This window comes from Piliocolobus tephrosceles, unplaced genomic scaffold, assembly GCF_002776525.5.
Source record: "Piliocolobus tephrosceles isolate RC106 unplaced genomic scaffold, ASM277652v3 unscaffolded_26645, whole genome shotgun sequence".
Classification (NCBI taxonomy): domain Eukaryota; kingdom Metazoa; phylum Chordata; class Mammalia; order Primates; family Cercopithecidae; genus Piliocolobus; species Piliocolobus tephrosceles.
In genome coordinates, this window is record NW_022309471.1 from 198 (window position 1) to 8,432 (window position 8,235).

An 8,235-nucleotide genomic window follows, 5' to 3' on the forward strand; every position below is an offset into this window, starting at 1 on the left:
AGTGGCCAGATCTCAGCCCACTGTAAGCTCCGCCTCCCGGGTTTACGCCATTCTCTTGCCTCAGCCTCCCGAGTAGCTGGGACTACAGGCGCCCACCACCTCGCCCGGCTAGTTTTTTGTATTTTTTTTAGTAGAGATGGGGTTTCCCCGTGTTAGCCAGGATGGTCTCGATCTCCTGACCTCGTGATCCGCCCGTCTCAGCCTCCCAAAGTGCTGGGATTACAGGCTTGAGCCACTGCACCCGGCCAAACTGGGCTTCTTGTCCTTCTTGCTGCTTGAGTGACAACCCTGGGGTCATCCCTAGGCCCCGTCACTGCCCCTGTTTCTAAATGGAGAACATTTTGGCAAATCTTCCTGGCAGAAGCTGGGGGCTCATTCCTGTTATCTGTTCTAGCTTGGTAAAGCCAGGTTAAGACATCTGGGCAAGCAGACAGTAGAGTGGCCCCCAGGAAGGGTGGGTGGAGGGCACTGGCCTTTGGGCTTCCCTGGACCTGGGTGGGAAGGGGGAAGTTTACCAGGAAGTACAGCTCTCAGGGCTGTGGTTAGGAGGAGGTGGTAATGCTGGTGGGGGGATGGGGCTGTGGCTGGTTTGGGGTGGAGGATCAGTGACAGCCAAGGTTTGTCAGCCTGCAGAGGGGTGGCTGACTCATGGACTCGGGGCTGCGGAGCTCAGTGGTTGCCCAGCTACTACTAAGACTGTATTCAATAGAAGGAAGTTTCAAGATTCGTCACAGGGCCAAATGGGCCCAGCTTAGTTTCCCGGGCCCTCTATAACACTGTATGTTCAGAATCGTCTCCAAAGAAAAGCAGTTTAAAGGACCATTCATTATGGGTGTCTTTGCTGTGCTTGCAGTCTTAAGTCTGTGGACACTGATACTCTATCAATGGAAAATTGAGCCTTTAGTGAACTCGAATACCCTATTCCCCAGTCACTGCACAGAGAGCAGTTTCTGAGCTGCCAACATGTCAAGAGGCAGGAAAAGTGCTGCTAAAAGGCAAAGGAGAAAAACAAAAGACACATGCCTTTACACGTGTATGTTAAGCTAAATAACCATGATTAAGTATCACCAAAACCCATTTTTTGTATTTTCTTCATTGTCCCACATCAAGGTAAGTATGGGCTTTAATTGGTTCTTATATATCCCTAAATTCCTAATTGAAATCAATTCCAATAAATCGTCGGTGCTCAATAGGGAAATGCAAAATTTAACTATACATATTCAGTAGAAATTACTTTCATAACTTTTGGGGCATTAGCAAAATATAATTGGAAACCCCTCTTTGTAACCAACTAGATTAATCAAACGATCTTTTCTTAAAGGCACAAATTATAAAAGATGGCAAAACAACTATAAATTTCGTGTGTGGGATCACATTCTACTAAAGGGCATCAGGAAAGTTAGGTAGAAGTCGATGTTGTGGCCTAGGTTAGAGGGCCCTGCTTGCTGGGAGGTAACTCTGGTTATTGGATTGTGGGGAGGTGCGGCAGGGAAGGCGGTCGGGGGAGCACGGACACTCCAGAAGCTCAGAGCAGCAGCTCCTCATCAGCTGTGAGGAACTGTCAGTCTCCTCGCATCCTGGGCAGCTGTGCCAGTACAAACCGGCTGCACTGCAGCTCTGCTTGCAGCTTGCCAGAAATACAACTTGGTAACAACAGGAGATTGTGGACACATAATTCTTCTTTAGTTTATTACAAAACTACAGATACAATATATAAAATTCTAATTCCTAAATCCTTCTACTTTTTTTTTTTCTGAGACTAAATGCCCTCAAAGCCCTGTCTGCTTAGCTCATATTACAACCTGACTCCTCGGCTCCTGAATGCACAGGTCAGACGTTCCAACAACCCTGACCATGGCCAGTGTCATGGAGCCACTCCAAAGGTGGTTGAGCCCTCTGTGAAAATTTAAATTGCTGCTAAGTCATTCTAAATGAATAGTGAATGGATTGTTTCTGCTCCTAGGATGAAATCCCACAGATCTTATGCTCAAGCTCAGGTCTTCCTACTGCTACCTTCGATACCTAGAAAGTATGGTGGGATCCTCACTGATTGGTTAACCCTGGGAGTGCCCCTTGTGATCCAGATGAGTCAAAACAAATGGCCAGGATCTCTTCTAAAAAGCCCATGATGGCCCTTCTGGCTGTGTCTCCAGCTGGTGCCTGGATGCTGCCCATGTGCTTAAGGGCCATTCTGACCATCTGGTCTGTTTCCTGTGGGCTGTGAGGTGCTCCAGTGTCATCTCCCTCTGCTCCAGATTTTAAAAACTGTAGGATATAGGACTGGACCATATTCCCATTCAGTTCAAGGATTTCTTTGATACAAGGGAGGTCTGAGGCACTGGCCAAGCTCAAGAGGTGAATCAGTGCCTGGCAGATTTGGGTCCGCAGGCTGGCACAGTACTTGAATTCCAAAAAGTCGGTGGTGTCTTCGCTCTTCTGTAAGGCGGTGACCAATGCATTCCAGATCCGAGCATACTGTTCAACAGACCCATACTGCTCTCTCTTCCCCGGGACGGAAAGGGCAGCGGCAGATCTGATGCGCACTTTGAAGTTCTTGCACGATGTCACGACCGATGTCAGGGCACTATAGCCTGGGAGTCCATGGGGCTGTCCCTAGAAAGAATCCACAGTCACTAAAACAAATGCAGGCTTAGAACTAGGTGGGGTGAGAGGGAGAGTGGCGGAAGGAAGCATCAACACTAGTGCCCAAAACACTCATTTTATGTGTTCACTTCATTCTCACAATCACCCTGTAAGACAACGGTGGTGACTGACTGTAGGATCCTAGGTAAGTGGCCAGGTGCCAATCCCCAAACCTCCCTCTTTGCCTACCTCAGCCTGTGACCTGCTTAGAGCCTCTGCTACCTGATATAGGGCCTTTGGTAACTCAGAAAAAGGCTTCTTCTCTGGGAGGATTCTGTCCCATGGGGTATGGCTTGCTACTCTAAGTAGCATGCCATGACTTAGAGACAGTGGGCAGAGCATGGACTGAATTGCAACCCCACCTGTCCTCTCAGTTGGGCACTTCTGAGCTGTGTGCAAAGTACACACTGCATGTGGCAGTCCTGTTCATGCTAGCAAAAAGAATTATTTCCTCACTTGCAACAGCATCCAGACACTCTTCTGGCCATAGCAAGTCATGCATTTTATTATTGCAAAGAAAAAGAAAACTTACAGTTTCAAGAATAAGACGTCCAGATTTCTATTCTTTCTCTATACCTGTAGGCCCTAGGAAATCAGCCTGCTTTCCTCCTTACCAGAGCTACTGCTACCCACTCCATTTTGGGGTGTCCTTACTCCTCAAGATGGGTGACAGAGTAGAATGCAGCTTCTCTTAACTCTCCCAGCCCTTCCCGGCTTCTCTGTTGCCTCCAAAGACAGGCAAGCAGGCCCTTTCCATTTGGTGGATGCCACTGCCATGGACAATGGGCCACTGCTAGACCTACAAGACACTCACAATCTGACCCGTCAAGAGTTCCTTATCAGTTTCTGGCTCCCTTTTCTTATGTGGCTCTTGATAGCTCTGCTCCTGGATGCTTTCTAGTTCTCAAACTTCCTGCCTCTTTGGAGCTTCCCTTTCCCTCTAAGTCACACGGGTCAACTTCTCTCTCTAGTAGGCTGAGGGCAAGGGCCATACAGGAAGGCAGGTAGAAGCCAACCACCACTGAGGTGCCCTCGTGTCAAGGACTTCTTGGCTCTCCAGAAGGCGGACATCCACCTCAATGAGCTCCAACCCCAAAGGTCCCCCTTAGGTGACTTCTCAGTGGAAGAAGCCAGGAGGCTACTTCTCCACCTGCTCCCAGCTGACTGGTCGGCCTGGACACTCTGGGCAATAAAGGGGAGCAGAGCCAGACTTCCCTCACTTGATGCATGAGCTCCTCTCCAGGAACACATCCTTAGGTCTCAAATCTTCTGAGAGAGAGAGATGCAATAAAGTGAACACTGGCATTCAAAGTGAGCGAGGTTTGGAGGCTCCGATCCACACACCTAAGCAGCTACTGGTCCTGAATGACATATCAAGGTGGATGGCATGCCACTACTTAGAGACAGATGCCCTCCTTACATTTATTAATGGCATCCACTTCTGTACACAGCTCACAGGGGATTTCCAGTTTATATCCCCTCTCATTCCAGTTTTGTTTCCTTCCTTTTTTCTTGACCATTAAAACAATATATGCTTATTGTAGACAACTGAGAAAATGAAAACAGAAAAAATCCTACTCAACCAGAGGCAATCACTGTTAATAATTGGTCCAATTTCCTTTCGGTCTTTTTCCTACCCATCGATTGAGGTCATTCTGTAGAAATGATTTAATACCTGCTTTCATTTGTGTAACATCAGAAGTATTTTTCCAGATTATAAAATTCTTGTAAGTAATTTTAAATGGCAACAAAATATCCCATTATATATCCCATTGTATAGGTAATGATGTATTTCAATGTTCTCCTAAACTTGTTTTCAGTACGTCTCCATTTTTTCCTCATACTGTGATAAATAACATGTGACAAACATCTTTAACAACAATGTAGATTGGTGTGTATTGTCCCAAGAGGCTTTCCACCAGGGAGTGAAGGGAAACTTTCTTACCTAATGGAAGGGCAGGATTTTTAAATACATTTCCCATTGCATAACAAGCATTCCATCAGACTCTCATGGCAGCTTCTGTTAGAACAGTAGAGATTAGGGCCTGGATAGACTCCTCAATTATTTCTGCAAATGTGGGTTTTTCTATATGAGAGGGTTGCAGAAAAGGAAGCAAATTTCCAAGGGCCCGGACTGCATTGCTCTTTACCTAGAAAAAAATGTAAACGCTTTAGAAATCTGTTTTGCCAAAGAGATGTTTTCAAAAGTCTAATTTCAGCCTTAAGAAAACCCAGGAGGTCCTCGACTTCTTAAAGCAAGTCCTTGGAACTCACAAGGTCTGCTCTGGTTAACGTCCTGAGCCATCAGAACGGTGAAGTTCTACAAAACTCCTCTCTCTGATTATTTATTTATTTGTTTTATTTAGTGCTAGACAGGACCTCAGAGAGGGCCATCTTCCTTGTTTTACTGAGACGGAGTAGAAGGACCGGGGACTACAGGACAAGGCTGGTTGACAGCAAGATGACGAGGAGAAGCTAGGTTCCATAATTCCAGTCCAATACTTTTCTACTAGACTAGAGTCTCAACCTCTGCAGCCTACCAGAATCATTTGGGGAGGGTTTTCCTTTTATTTTAAAACCAATTTGCAGGCCCTAACCTCAGAATTTCTGATTGAATTACTCTGAGGCAGGGCTTCCTGGGTGATTACCAGATTTTCAGAAGTAGTATTAAAGTGAGCACATGGAATGGGTCAGGTATTGTGCTAGGTGCTTTAACATAAGGCATCTTCATATCCGGTGAGGTATATCACTTCCATGGTACAGGTGAGGAGCTGACCTTCAGAGAAGTTACATAATATACCAAAGTCACCCCGCTACTAAAGGGCAAGCCAGGGCTTGAATCAATGTATGTCTGACCTAAAGCCCAGACCTGTGCTTTTTCAACGTATTAGTTGAACAGGTAATATTCAAAGCCAAGAGCTACTCATTCTTTTTCTGACTTGCCAATTCTACTTAAATTTGTTTCTGGGGGGGGAAATTAAAAAAAAGTTAATTTTAAAAGGAACCTGAATATGTCATGTAGTATTACAATGGGCACTGATATTTTGCAGGAGGCAGGAGACAGTAAAGAAACCGTACATGTGTGGAATGGGCCGTTTATACCCTGAGCACACCCTCAGTCTCCTTTGAACAGGAGTACATTTGGTGGGATAGTCTGAGGAGCATCAAGCCACACTAAACTACCACACTGCAGCTATAATACAGTAAGTATCTGTTTGGGAGATACTGGGTTTTGTTGTGAGTCTACCTTGTCTTTATCCTTGGATGCTTCTATAGCTGATCGTAACATTTTCAAGAGCAGGAGACCAGAGAACTCTTCCTGGAAACTTGGGTCTGGTGTTTCCCTGTTCCACCCAAAGCAGGCAACACATGTTAAAAGGTAAATACACTTAAATATATACATATAGAAATATATTCACTTAGTATAAGCATAAAAGTTTAGGAAAACAGTTTAACAGATCTGCTTAGATTGTATCAAGAAACTTACAGTATATATATTTTGACCCAATACTTCCCCACCTAGGAATGTCTCCAAAAAAAATCTCAAAATGCAGATTTCATGCACAAAAATATTCACTGAATATAAAAGACTACAAGCCTAAAGTCTAAAACAAATGCTCAGTAATAGAAAAATGGTTAATCATCACACAGTGATAATTATGTAATCATAAATAAGGAATTCTAACAAGGCAATAATAAAAGAGAATGCTTACACATGTTACATGTTGCTTAGATGGTGAAGTGACAAAAAGCAGGACACTTGCACGTGAATAACCAGCTACCTCTGGGGAGGGGAACTAAGGTGTCAGGGTAGAAGACAGGCTGCATACTGAATGCTACTTTGTACTGTTTGGCTTTTTTTTAGCCTGTGAACATACCAGTTTAAGAAATTTTTTAAAATGCATTTTAAAAGTACAGTAACCATTACTAAGGTTTTGCTTTTATGTTTTCTATAATGTGGACATATTACTTATATCGGTATACAGTATTTTTAATACATATATGTCTTAATGTATTCCTAATATATATTAAGAACAGCTTATTTCATTTTCTGAAAGAATATCAAAAAAAACCAAAGCAGGAAGCGGGATAATAAGCGGGAACTACTGCTGATTCTTTCACGGTAGGGATCGAGGACATTCTCTTGGGCCCTCAGTCTCAGAAGTCAGCTGGGGAAAGCAAGGTGAGTCACCTACATGTTGACAATCAGAGTGTCTGTCAGGTTGCCCAGGGACCAGGCTGCTTTGGCTCGAACATTCAGAGACTTGTCTTCAAGTGACATCGATATTGCATTTGCTGTGTCTGCAACAAATATGACATCCTGTAAGACAAAACAAAACACTGCCATTACTTTAGCAGGTCAAGTTGCTACCTTTGAAATTCTCAAACTTATTTTCAGATAAAGCTATAAGCCTTCACGCAAATTTCTACTTGGAAATAAAAATACATCTACTCAGGCCGGGCGCGGTGGCTCTAGCCTGTAATCCCAGCACTTTGGGAGGCCGAGACGGGCGGATCACGAGGTCAGGAGATCGAGACCATCCTGGCTAACACGGTGAAACCCCGTCTCTACTAAAAATACAAAAAACTAGCCGGGCGAGGTGGCGGGCGCCTGTAGTCCCAGCTACTCGGGTGGCTGAGGCAGGAGAATGGCATGAACCCGGGAGGCGGAGCTTGCAGTGAGCTGAGATCTGGCCACTGCGCTCCAGCCTGGGCGACTGAGCAAGACTCCATCTCAAAAACAAAAAAACAAAAAAACAAAAAAACAAAAAAAAAACATCTACTCAATCAATTTACTGTTCTTCTATTTTACAATTTGGACAAACAATCCCAGGGGAAGCTCCTATGATTTTGGTATGTGCCATGGACACCCGAGAAGCCTATGGATTTTGCCCTTATGAACATCGACTATATAACCTGGCCTGGGACAGTTTTCTGTGAACTCTGTGCTTGGCTGATTTCCATCTCAGGAAATAGTGTTCTGAAAAAGAAATGCATTGATTTCCAAAACACATCCTCTGTACTATACACCTCTCAGTGAGATAAATGTCACAAGAGAGAAAGAGGACATTATGTCCTTTTGAGTAAAAACTATGTCAGCTTGCTAAATGATGACTACCACCTGGTAATGTCCCATTTCATTTTTATTATATCATTCATTAATTTAAGCATTTATTGGGTGCCTAAGGTCCCAGGCAGTGTGCTAAGCAGTTAAAAATTAAAAATTAAAAATAAATACCATATACCTTTATGGTAATGCCTTAGTTCATTTATATATGATATATATATGGTAATGCCTATAGTTACATATATACAACTATATTTATGTATAACTATATATAGAGAGAGTATGTATATGTGTGTGTGTGTGTGTGTGTGTCTGGCTCTGCCACCCAGGCTGGAGTGCAGTGATGTGATCTCTGCTCACTACAACCTTCACCTCCCAGGCTCAAGTGAGCCTCCCATCTCAGCCTCCCAAGTAGCTGGGACTACAGGTGCATACCACCATGCCTGGCTAATTTTTTTATTTTTTGTAGAGACGGGATTTCGCCAAGTTGCCCAGGCTGGTCTCAAACTCCTGAACTCAAGCAA

At 44.1% G+C, this 8,235-nt stretch overlaps 1 pseudogene across 1 annotated transcript; it reads right to left on the reverse strand.

Annotated features, from left to right (window-relative positions):
- Nucleotides 1-1,672: 1,672 nt before the first annotated feature.
- Nucleotides 1,673-7,006, reverse strand: LOC113221643 (annotated as a pseudogene). Its single transcript, XR_003307986.2, has 4 exons — nucleotides 6,840-7,006; nucleotides 5,891-5,987; nucleotides 4,589-4,793; nucleotides 1,673-2,613 (listed from the first exon to the last, which is right to left on the reverse strand). The product of XR_003307986.2 is annotated as a HEAT repeat-containing protein 6-like (transcript).
- Nucleotides 7,007-8,235: the final 1,229 nt, after the last annotated feature.